Source organism: Dreissena polymorpha, chromosome 1 (genome assembly GCF_020536995.1).
Source record: "Dreissena polymorpha isolate Duluth1 chromosome 1, UMN_Dpol_1.0, whole genome shotgun sequence".
Taxonomy (NCBI): Eukaryota; Metazoa; Mollusca; class Bivalvia; order Myida; family Dreissenidae; genus Dreissena; species Dreissena polymorpha.
Genome location: NC_068355.1, coordinates 90,661,396 through 90,674,857, shown reverse-complemented (window position 1 = coordinate 90,674,857; position 13,462 = coordinate 90,661,396). Strand labels below are relative to the sequence as shown.

The 13,462-nt window shown below is 35.3% G+C and overlaps 1 protein-coding gene across 1 annotated transcript in view; it reads left to right on the top strand.

Moving 5' to 3' along the window:
• Nucleotides 1–2,226: 2,226 nt before the first annotated feature.
• LOC127840184 (uncharacterized) overlaps nt 2,227–13,462 on the top strand; it is a 26,229-nt gene continuing 14,993 nt past the window's right edge. Inside the window, exon 1 of the mRNA XM_052368693.1 lies at nt 2,227–2,355. The gene's annotated coding sequence lies outside the window, so the exon portion shown is untranslated. The remainder of the gene's footprint in view (nt 2,356–13,462) is intronic.

The following is a 13,462-nucleotide window of genomic DNA, read 5'->3' as shown; positions in this document are numbered from 1 at the left end:
TAATTATGTTAACAAAAATATTCCTTGCTTTAAAATGTATTGCAATTAGGTTAGTTTTTCATTACTGTTATATATTAAATCATATTAATAATGTTTAATAAACAATCAGATTAAGGGTTTGTCTTCATTACTGGACAATGTTATTTTTTTTTAATTTGTTTGTATAATTTATAAAATAAATATGTATTGGCAACATGTACAATTCAAGATAATTGCCATTTCAGAAAACGTAGTTGTTGACGTGACGATGATAGAACCACTATATACATTATTCAACGAGGGTAACACACACAATCGCCATAATCAAATTAGCAAGAGTAAATACAAGACCGAAATTTATAAAAAGGGAAAAATACATGACTGTGATTATTGACGGAATAATGGTAACATTCACCATTGCGCAGGGATTAATACACGATTATTAAACGAGCAAGGGTAAAAATGAATGGCCGCCATTATTAAACGAGTTAGGGTAAATAGCGACCGCTATTACTAAACAAGCATCATATACCTCGGGGAATGATGGTTCACCATGTGCTTATGTAACTGCATTCCTACATTTAACATGTGAGAATGGTGCTTCCCCATGTGCCTATATAGCTGTAATGATATCTTTAACCTCTGTGAATGCTGGTTTGCAAAGTGCTTCTATATCTGAATAGACATCTTGATCCTCAAAGAATGGTAGTTCACAATTGGCTTATATGACCTAATTGTTTTCTGTGACTTAGGAAAAGGATGGTTCACCATGTGTTTCTATTACTGAATCGATTGAATTTACATCAGAAAATAATTGTCACACATGTGTTTATATAACTGCATGTGTTCTAATGACTGCATTGATTTTTTGTATTTCTGAGAATGGTGGTTGATTACGGGCTGATATAACTGAATCTATTTATTTTATCTCCTAAAATTGTGGCTCACCTTGAGCTTTTATTACTGCATTGATCTTTTTTACCTCGGAAAATGGTTGTTTTGTGCATTTATTTATTGAACCTAAAACAAGAAATATCTTTTAAAAAGATATACGGCGTTGATAGTTCAATGAATGAGATCACGGGTAGCGAATGTCTTTTTCTGTGCAGTTCTCAGCTGCATCACACGCAGTTTGGGATGTTACGCGGAGTTTTCGCGGTTTATTTTACATTATTACATATTGCTGGTCATAAACCTATAGAAACAAAACAGAAAACCAAAAGAAGAATGGAAGTGAAATTAAAACAACCGGCCACACGCGAATTATCCGTATTTATAGGCGCGTTCTTCGAACAAACCTGTTTTAGTGGTTTGTCGGGCATTGCCATTCGATTCGATTATTAACAGTATCGAGAATCATCGCGCCCATGCTTAATACATTAGTCAATATGGTGGAATAATTATTGTTAAATTAATCAAAAATAATATTTATCGTTGTATTGTTGAAAACACAGTAAGAATCTATTATTGACATACCATAATTATATTGCTGAATAATCTTCATTTAACATATTTCCGGTCTAAAGGAAATGCCAGGTCACCTAGTTCACGGATAGCGCCTTTATTATATAACGATTATTTTACTGGCCGCGAACTCCGGTGATGACCTGTTTATAAACTCGATACCTCGCGAGTTGAAATGCAGTCCATTAAAGTGAAGCATCGCTTTACTGCTCTTTATACTTTTACATGTTTACATGTTGACAGGAATATGGAATAAAGTACTAAATATGAGAACATAGCCTTTAAGTATAAACGCTTTTGCGCTGGTAATTCTATGAAAAAAAGGTGCACGCACAAACTGTATTGATATCGAGAATTGAGTGTATAACTGTTCTATCTAATAAGCCTTTTCATTAGAGATAAAATTGTTTCATGCAGTAAAACAGTGTTACAAAGACGCGGATATGTTTCCAATGTTCTGGTGGTATACTCAAATCAGCCAATGGAATAAATGAAGTGTATCCATTCGTACCTATCCGCGGGAAATTTTATTTGAATTTAATTGGACACTTACAAAGGTCAGGTGAAAAGCAGGCTTAGTACAGCTACGCCGAATAATGATTGGTAATCATGTGCTTACATACCTGCATTGCTTTCTGTGACCTCGGATAATGGTAGTTCACAATGTGCTGATATAACTGCATTAATTTCGTGAACCTCGGAGATTTGTGGTTCACCATATGCCTATATAACTGCTTTGATATATTAAACCTCGGAGAATGGTGTTTACCTCGTGCTTATATAACGTAATGGCTCTCTTGCAGCTGGAAGAATGGTGGTTCACGATACAGTTCATTGTCGGTTGTTTAGACTACTCAAATGCTGCGCTTAATCCATTGATATTCGCTGGGTTCACCCGGAATTTCAAGCAAGGTATTTTCTTTTGTCTTCCGTTCCAGTTATTGTATATTGCTTGTTCATGGTGTTTGCTATTTTAAGTTGGTAATTTGAGGTTCAAAAAACCTTTAAACACATGCGTTTTAAAACACATGTAAATCATAATACTTATATTGACTTTTTAGCCATGCAGTATTATGTGATGATGCCTTAACACAACACGTGATTTGACTGTGCTCCATCTATTAATGTTCCTAAAACGTGTTATTTGTCATAACACTGAACGACACCCTGTGAAATAAATGCATAATTATGTGTTTCCTAATTGCACAAACAAACAGGCTGCAGAAACAGTTTTGAATTTTTGAAAATGTGTCAACATGCAATTGTTTAATCAAACTATTTGGCTTGTCTACATATTTTGTCTAAGAAATTACGTTATTTATATATGAAACACATTTTTAACAAACTATTGTGTTCAGAGCATCAGACATTTTGAAATGACACTGAATTCCTTTTTACTGTGGACAAAGTAAGCGATGCATATTTCATATTTCACACCGCATGATGAAGATCCAACCGCAGCGGGAGTTAACTGCAAAAATATTCATAAAATCATTTTGAATTGAAAATATTTGTTTGCAGTGTCGTTATTTAGTGTCAAATACAACATTTTGTAGATCTTATGCGTGGTTAATAAACACACTTCTAACACCCTTTTGGCCTAATATATACGCAAAATTCATTATTAATAAACATATAAATTACATAATATAGAAAAAAGGTAATTGAATACAATACGGTAAAAGTGAACGTCATTATCCTCACACTCAGGACGATGCTAAATTTCATGAAATGAAGCTTACTTTTCGTCTTGCAGCGATGGCTATAATGAAAACGGACATGCGTAGATGGAGCTCGAGTAGAATGAGCCTATTAGCATTCCCCTTGCGGGAGATAATGATGACATCTACGTCGCGAAGGCTAAGTCTTCCCATCCATTCATTTATCAATCCTTCCGTTTTTTCAATCAAACCGTCCATCCATCCACGCAGCAGTCAATCCATCTATCAATGTATCGATCTAGCCACCGATCTACCCATCCATCAATAAATCAATCCATAAATTTATTCATTCATTCATTTAACCATTCATGCATAACATTAATAAATACAAACATACATACAACTTCGAAATTGTAAATCCGTTAATGCAACTACGCACTCTACAAATTCACTCTACAAATCGACAACGAAACGCAAAAAGACTCCCACCACAAAGATCCGCAATTGGAAACTCGGATAAAGCAAATGTATCTCTGAGTCCTCGACGATATCAAAGGAGCAGGTACTGTGTTTGGTTCCGCGCGAAAAAAACGCCTTGCCGCAGACAGAGCGTCAATTGCCAACGCTAGTATTCGTGCTTTAGTGCTTTTTGCTACGCCTTAGCAAACGCTAGTAGACGGACCTCTGAACAAATGGTGGAAACATGGTGTGACAAAAACTAGTAATATTTTACGCATTGTCAAACGTTAACTAAAGTCATATAATCAGGATTTTGATTTTGGGTATAGGGTGAACGAAAAAGCACTCGATTTGAAAGTTGAAACATTTTAAGGTATGTTGAAAGAGTTTAAATTGGTAGTATAAATTGGATTGCACCTGTCTATAGGTCGGTCGATAGTTCAATCGGATGGTCGGGTGATCGGACATTTAGATTCCGCATGATTTCATTTACGATTACATTTGGTATGCATGTTGTATAGGAGGAAAGAAGGAAGCCTATTTATTTATTTATTCAGGTCAAATGTCAAGCTCACAGTGGTTTGATACATGCTCGTAATATCCATTAAGAAGATTTTAATTTGTGATTATATACCATCTAAATGTTGGACACGGTATTTCCTAGTATTGGATACAGTATGGTAATACATGGAGCGGGTCTGGCCAAGTCTGTTAGTCTCTCACATTGTATTTACATTTAAAGTATGTTCCATCCATTGTCCTTACATTGTATTTACATTTAAAGTATGTTCCATCCATTGTCCTTACATTGTATTTACATTTAAAGTATGTTCCATCCATTGTCCTTACATTGTATTTACATTTAAAGTATGTTCCATCCATTGTCCTTATATTGTATTTACATTTAAAGTATTTCCATCCATTGTCCTTACATTGTATTTACATTTAAAGTACGTTCCATCCATTGTCCTCACATTGTTTTTACATTTAAAGTATGTTCCATCCATTGTCCTTGCATTGTATTTACATTTAAAGTATGTTCCATCCATTGTCCTTACATTGTATTTACATTTAAAGTATGTTCCATCCATTGTCCTCACATTGTTTTTACATTTAAAGTATGTTCCGTCCATTGTCCTTACAAATGACATATGTCTCGCTTGCTTATGCCAGCACGTGGGATATTAAAACCATTAAAAATATGTAAATTGTTGGAGAGGAGGTCGATATTCAATTATGATTAGCATACACATAACGATATTTAATAAAATATTTTAAAGAAAAAAAACATTATTGAATGTTAAGCGTATTACCGGGCATTATTAATATTATATTAATGTCCCAAAAACTAAATGATTCTTCGTTGGCAATTTTCAAACTTGAGAGAAAATTATGTCTTTTCACATGTATCCGTTCATATCGAAAACGGTGATTTTCCCATAATGGGTGGATTCTATTATTCAATTATTCTTGAAGTGAAGTTCGAAACATCATACCGTAAAATTAATTTCAGAAGCTGTGGCATGGGCATATACGGAAGCATAAAACACTTCATATCTTGTTGATTAATTGTTCGACTGTTTGCATAAATCGAATTATACGGTTATTCGAATGCTGTCTTGAAACCTACCATACTCTTTCAAGAAACATCAATACATAACGTTTCATCATTGACTCTGCAATATAAAGCGTAATTATTTAAAGTTGATATTGTATACATGTACCTATATCAACAAGTATATTGTACCCATTCATTCCTAAAAAGCCGCTAATATCCTTGAATAAATTTATCTTATACTGCTACCATGTCGTTTTCTACTATGTGTGAAACATTATGTCCTCAAGTTGTAAGCAAATGAGTGAATAAATGTCAATTTGACGTGAACATAATGTTTTACTTGTTTAATTTTAAGACAAATATAGCACAACGTTTGCGCCCCACATACTAGTAAAATAATTAAAGCATAATACATAAAGAATCAAATGTAAATGATGATTCAGACGTTAGATTATTAGTTCACTTTTTATTTAAATGTAATATGTAATTCAAAATATTACAACATGATATAAAGAAGCTCCAAAAAAGTGGATGTGTATGTTAACCGTAGAAAGCATATGCTCAGAAAAACGGATGTTGGTGTGTGCCATCCATCGGATTTGTGTACACAGTTAACATAGGGGTAGACAGAGTATATATGAATAGTTAATTTCAAAATCCAACTTTCTTCTTTTTTATTATATGATGATTTGGTTATTGATATTGCACTTTGATTTGATTGCTTTGAGAAGGTCTTAAAGATAAGAAATCATTTGATTTTAAACTTGAGCATTATTCAGTACCTTCCCATGACATCGATAATGTAATCCTTCTTAAATGCAATGTTGATGTTAACAGCATGAGCTTTCAATGCAATTGCCTCCGAGGAATTTTATATTGAATTGATTTATGAAATTCAAGAAAAAAGATTCTCAAGAAAATGGACTTGAAATTGAAACAGAAAAACAATAACTTAAGGAGACGAATTTAAATAGGAAATTTCAATAACAAATAGACTTGAAAGGTAACTAGGATTCTAAACAAAAGTGCGCGTTATTATGTGGAGTTATGTGAATGATCATTCTATACATAGATGGTGACGTCACTACGTTATTGTCAGTAAGACCGGTGTGTACACAATGTGTGAATAATTGATAGCTGTGAAAATTGCTGTAGCCAATAAAGGTATGAAACAACTAATTGTTGTCGCGAGCCTTTCGATAAACTGCAATATTATATTTTTAAAGATTTAAACTTTTGCACCAACGCTAAGCACACAACTTCAAACTGGCGTCCAAAATTGTCGAAATTTTAGATTCTCATATAAGGCCGAGTTTTTCCTGGTTTTTTAATCTCGTATTTGCCGATCTTTTCCCGTATTGGCCGTGTTTTCCTTATTGGCCGCCTTTTTCTCGTGTAAGGCGAGTTTCGCGCTTTATTGACGAGGCTCAACTTGTATGGAGCGAACAAATTGAACACATTCTCGTCTAATATTATCTAATAGTATAAATGATGTTAATATAGACAGTAGCATTTATACCACGGACAATCGCCAACATTAAATGAGAAGTAATATGATTCTTTTTCATCTTCACAGTGTTCAAGGTGTCTGGATGGCCGTCGATCCTCCTGAAACCTTGCATGCTGGGGGTGTTTGTTGGGGGTGTTTGTTAATTAGCATTTTCTGCATTTTATCAATACCCAAAGTATACACTCGAAAATAGTAAAACGTTACGGACGTTATTACATTTCCTTAAATTTTAGTGACACTTATCGATATATGACATATTTATTAGCATTTATGTTCGAAAGTACCTGTCGTGGAAAAATCGACCATTAAACAAAACAATAATTTACAGAAGACTCCCGGTGGCACGTTTGTCTTGAATTTCCTTGAAGTCTCATCTATGGACCGAGCTTTTATTCCTATCCTCATTGTGACCCGAATCGACGCTGCCCTAATTCGACGCAATTTTTGTTTTGCCTCTGATTGATACATAAGCGACATCCGTTGACTTCATACAATAGCACATGGTACTCTATGCACAATTTACTATAGTTGTTGTTTGTTAAGTGGAAAATAGCGGGTTAAAAGGTAAGATATGGTTCATTGGTTTGCAATTGATGGATTTTTATGTATTTTACTTTTGAACACTTTACACCCAGTTGTTTTGTAAATAAGACCGTGGGATAATGCATCGGTTTCGTCTGCAAAAGTTCACTATACTTTGATTTGAAGCCGGATATGTTTTTGGTTATGCTGTATTACAATTTTAACTACATGTAGCAAGTGTTTATGTTGGTAATTGCATATTATTTTTATTACTTATTTTCATTTACTATTTACATTGAAATCAGGTAACCAACCAGATGCGTCGTTTAAGAGCACTCTCAACAAATATGGCTGCCGTTACATAGACTTTGGCCATTTCGTTTTTCAACGATTTTTTGTTGATAACCAAATCGATTGAATTTAAAATGTGTAAAATGTGTAAATAAAAGGTAAATGTGTAATGAAATAACACAATTAATTACATAAATCCCTATATTGGGCAACAAAACTTCAACAAACTGCTTGTATGCGTCGAAGTTGGGCATTCAAGGATATATATCTTTATAACGTTTTGTCGTTTGACTCGATTTTACCATCCACGAATTCCCTGCTGGCTTTAATTTATTTTGAACAACCGGTCACAAGTTGTAAACCATATTGCCGTTGATATGCTAGAATACAATTCCGCTCGAACAGTCATTAATCTTTAACATGTTGCTTTTTATGTGTGTTTATATGACACGCTGAATGATTACAGTGGCTGTTTAAGGGTATTTCTAAAAGAGTTACAAGACAAACACACACGCTACACTTTCGCCTGGTAATAATGGCATTTAATGAACGGTATAAACAGTGCCGATATTGCATACACTTACATGAAGATTGGTTTTATACATGTGTTTACAAACTGCTATAAAACGTTTGAAAACGGTTTCATTTGTAGTAAAATGTATTACAAAAAAATCGGTGCATTATAATTAAACAAATGAAGACTCCGGACAATGAAAAAAAAGGTCCTGTATCGAAGATGCTGAAGCATTATATTGTAACGCTTTTCTTATTGGCGTCGCTATGGAGAGCGGCGACTAGTATGTAATGCATTTTTTTCGCTTATGGGAGGAGAAGTTATTTTACGGATCGATGTATATACGTTTGATTAAGAATATCTTGCATAGTGGTGATTTTTTGTGTAAATTAGTGTAAATAAGTACTGCATTTGTGTCAATTACATTTATTACAACATTTATTGCCAATAATGCAAAGCCAATTGTTTTAATTAATAACTGATCCACAACTGATCACAGGGGAAAGATCACAGGACTGGGCAAATACGCGAAACTTTCCGGTTTTGTATAAAAACAAAACATAATCAAAATATATTTATTTTGTGTTTTTTCTAATTTGCTTATTTAGTGGAGAATCAATGCAGTACGATATTTGACGACCTATCGCGCAAGCAAGTTTATTGGAATGCGTAGTGGTACGAAAACGTACAATGTATTAGTTTATTTATAGACATATAATAACGATCGCTATACAAAACTTCACCAAATAGCAGTACATAAATGATGTCAGCCGGAATAGCTCAGTTGAGAGAGCGTAAGACTGAAGTTGTTTACGCAACAATCACCTAAAGGCGCCCGGTTCAATCCCGGGTTCCGGCACGAACGGAACAGTTCGGCGGCTGACATTTTTTTTCAGTCAGGTTAATTAATATAATAAAGCTTTATTTTATGCAGACATTTTTAAATCCATTATACTACAATTGGAAATTTTTATTAAAATTAATGGATGCCGCGTGGTGACAACGTTAATTAAAATGTCTTACATACTTAAATATATTATAAAAAAATACACATGTTTTTATATCAACAAATAAATGCAAACACCACATCTATTATCCATGTATTTTTATGGTTGTCTATCATAGGCCCTACGTACTATACCTACTACATATAGAGCGCGAAGCGCGACACGTATTATTGATTGTTGTAGTTGTATTGTTGTATTTATTTTGACCTTGTGGTCAAGGATAACCCATGAAAGTGCAAGCACTTATTACCAATGGGGTTCTTTTTGGTTTTTTGCTGAAGAGACATCAAGCAGAAGAGACAGTATTGGGATACAAGGAATCCGGGTGCGATACCCTAGCTCTTTGCGAATAGATACCTTGGTTCTTTTACGTGCTCAGTGTATAGCACCGATACACGCGAAAATTACCTGGGTTTCATACCAGTACATCTCTAGTTGGGTGGGAAACACTTGAAGCATTTCTGAAATTTCCAGTGCCCCGGCCGGGATTTGAACCGGGGACCTATGGAATGGTAGACCAGAGTGTTACCACTCGACCACCGCACCACCAGTTTGTTACAATGAGTTGCGATGTTGTTGTTGTTCAGAGTTTATTTACAGGTCCATTCGAGCCCCTTCACGGAGTTATTAAGGATGGACCTGCCCCTGTGACCTTTCAGGGCAAAAAGATTAATTAAGAGCCAAAGTAGGTCAAATTTACCCCGGCTTCACGGGTATTCGCCAAAGAAATAATTTAGATCCAAATAGACCAGTGCACGGTGGCCGATGAGACCTTAATGTGCACTGGTAGACAATAGACAATCTCAAAGACAAAATTCTGTCTGGACGCAGCTCCCAAGGGTCTGCAGCTCGCCGCTCTGCTTTATGGCCACGCTCGAAGTAACCGGCCGTCGTCTTCATCCCCGAGACGGTTTCCCCAGCACGTTGAGCGTACTGAGTACCGCCGTCCCGGGGTCTCTCTATAGGGCCACCCCCTCGATGTACTTGGGGCTGCTCCGAGACCCCCCGCCCCCGGGAAGAGCAGCTCATGGTCCGCCCCGTATGTCTCCCACACTGGTGGTCTCGTTGTCCCACTGTTTCGTGGCCCTACAGACGGGACCTCTGGCAGGGCCGGGCCTGTGATCTTTCGACGATAAACAGCGGGTGACAAGTCCCGCTGCATCTTGAAGAAGACAGCAATCCCAGCAGTGTGGAAGACGTCCGGCTCGAGGGTGACGGACTCAGCTGGATTAGCAGAGCCACCCGCAGAAGTTCCCCTCTATAAGGAAATATGTACAGGTGAGAAAATCTTCTGCGGGCGACTCTCGCCTCGGCGCGACGCGCACGCTCCAGCTGCTGACCGAGCAATGAATTGCGATAAAGGAAGCAGCCGCTTATCAAGGAGGAGCTTTGTCCCAGCAACCCGTTTCCCTAGAGTAAGGCACTCCTCGGTGTTTTTTTTTAAGAACCACATATAGAGCGCGTAGCGCGACACGTATTACTATCCAGGTGGTATGGGCCCTTTAGCATTATCCGACCATTACGTCCGTAGTTATCTTCCTTAGAATTTGAGAAATTTTGAAATCGTTGTTCGAAGTCCAAAATTTTATCCGATTGTTCCCAAACTTGCACAGGTTTTTTATCAATGAGGACCCAACCCAAACTCTATATGAGCAATATTGGACCATAAGTACAGAATTATGTCTCTTTGAATAAAAACTAGAAGTGAAAACCTGCTTGGTTAGGTGATTATGTCAACATTTTTCATCAGTTTTTTTTCCAAACTTACAACGTCTTCATATCAATGAGCATTTTTACCTCATTTAACATGAGAAACATCGGAACAGTCCAGATTTTTTTCTATTAAATTTGAAAAAATAAACAATTTCCACTTGTTTAAAAGATTTCACAACTTTCGTCTGAATCTTTCTAAACTTATTAAGTGTTTTATATCAGTATTACTCGAACCCTATTGAAAATGATGACTATCGGAGCAATAAATCTATTATGATCTTTTACTGAATTTCAAAGTATTGTGAAATGCAGCTTCTTCATGCAATTTACAGTTTTCCTTCGTTGTTTTTTTCAAACTTTCACAGTGTTTTCATATCAATGAGTACTCAACCCCTATCGTAAATGAGCAACGTAAGCATAAGTTCAGAATCATCTCCCCTTGAAGTTGAGAAAAATATGAAATTACGCTTACAAGATGAAGCAGATTTTTTTTTTTAAACCTACATAGTTCTGTTCCATTAATGAAAACTGCACACGGATGCCAGTAAAAAAATGAAAACCAATGTAATTAAAATGAACTATGAAATATTTGGGGGTTACAACACAAAATCATAGATAATGGTTATTTGGGGGTTATAACACAACATCATAAATAATGGTTATTTTGGTGTTATTACACAAAATTATAGATAATGGTTTAACCAGTATCTTTTTCTATTTTGTTTAATATAATCGGCCAATATATTAATATTTACAGTAGAAAAAAATCGTTCCATGTAACTTCACTGAGTGCATTTTACACTGAAATTACCGACGCCCTTTGATGCTTTGCACCAATACTTATCTTGTATTACTTTGAAAAACATCATTTAAATTATACCGTATATTTCAAAAGAGCTGCAGTGGTTGAAAGGTTGTTTGAGCCCTAAAGGTCCCAGGTTAGGCATGGACTGTTTGTTGATATATTCAGCTATTTTAATTAGTTTGAACTTATCCGCAAATTATATTTTAATTAATTAATATAATGTGTATCATTTATGAAAAAATACAAAATTGTGTTAACATTTACCTTTAAAGGGATCTTTTCACGGTTTGGTAAATTGACAAAGTTGAAAAAAAGTTGTTTCAGATTCGCAAATTTTCGTTTTAGTTATGATATTTGTGAGGAAACAGTATTACCGGTATATTTTAAAGTACATTATAGTCAAATGTCCATTGAAGTTACAAATAATTATATAACAATAAAAATGCAATTTTGAAAACATTTTTTTCTTCGAGACACACGACACATGTTACATAGATATACGAGCCATTTCGTGCACCTTTATTCCAAAAGAAAGACTAGTGCGACTACAACTTATAATTCATCCTCCGAAAATCTTCGATGTTATTCTTAAAAGTCCGATGGCTATTGTCCGCGACATGCAGAAAGATTTGTTCATGTGTCCCCTCGAATAATTAACCCTATTTTGCTAACAAGTACCGCTGATATAATGTTTCACTGGATTTATGCGTTGGAATATATTTTGTATCAAAATTCCTTTCAAAAATACAAACACTAATTGGTAATTCATTTGTGCAGTGAATTAGTCTTGTGTTCGGGCGAAGTTATATATTGCAAAGTAATTGTATCTGTTTGAAGAATAAAGACCCATTATCTTTTTCACTGTCGACCATTTAAACCTTTGTCAGGATCGAAGTGTTAAGTTTGCTCAGAAATCACACGACTTCAGCAAATAGTGCGACACAGGGTAGTAACTTCATGTAGTATCCAATTGTCGTATAGGCATGTACACTTAAATACGATTATTGCTGTTAACAGTATACCGGTAAATGATATATCTCAATAAGTTGTGTTAACTGCGTTTGAAAAACAATATACCCAATGAATTGATATGTGAATATTCGATAATTTATTTTAAAGTATATATCAACTAGATATACAAAGTGAATCGTATTGATTCTCATCTGTATTTTGAAACAACGTACACACTTAACTCGATATTTTTATCATCGGCATGTTGAAGGTAAATGTCATGGAGAAGATGTTAATACATTGAATAAGTATGCTAGTAATTATTCTTAAAAGTTAACATTCATTTCATGATTTCTTTTGTTGTTGTTTTTAAATAAAGACCGTAAAGCATGTTCAATAACAACGGGAACGAGAAGGAGAATTTCCCTAAAAAGTATAAAGAACATTTTCAGAAAAACGGAAAATGCATTGAGGAAACTTTCAAAAGCGTAATGCGTTGAGGAAACTATCAAAAGCGTAATGCGTTGAGGAAACTATCAAAATCGTAATGCGTTGAGGAAACTATCAAAATCGTACGTCGTACGTCTGAAATCAATAATAAAGATTATAAAGAATCAAAACCGCACACTTTTATGTGATGTATTCAAACGGTTACTTAATGGAAGTTTCTGAGAGAATATTTCGAAGACAACAGTTCATAAAAACGCTATCAAGAACAAATGCGCCTATTGCTGGGAAAAACGGGACTAAATGCGTGTGCACAAAGAGTCATCCCTGATTAGCCTGTGCAGTCCACACAGACTAATCAGGGACGACACTTACCGCCTTAGCTGGATTTTCGTTGAAAAAGATACTTCATTCAAATGAACAATGCAACATCTGTTATGAGACTTTACGCACAAGCACTAAGTCCCATTTTACCAGAGCGAGGCTCAGGTGCAAAGCTTAAGCTAGAGTATTTCAGGCCTTTTTATCATAAAGCAAAATGGAATCAAATCTTTCTAAAAATCACACTGAAAAAGTTGCCT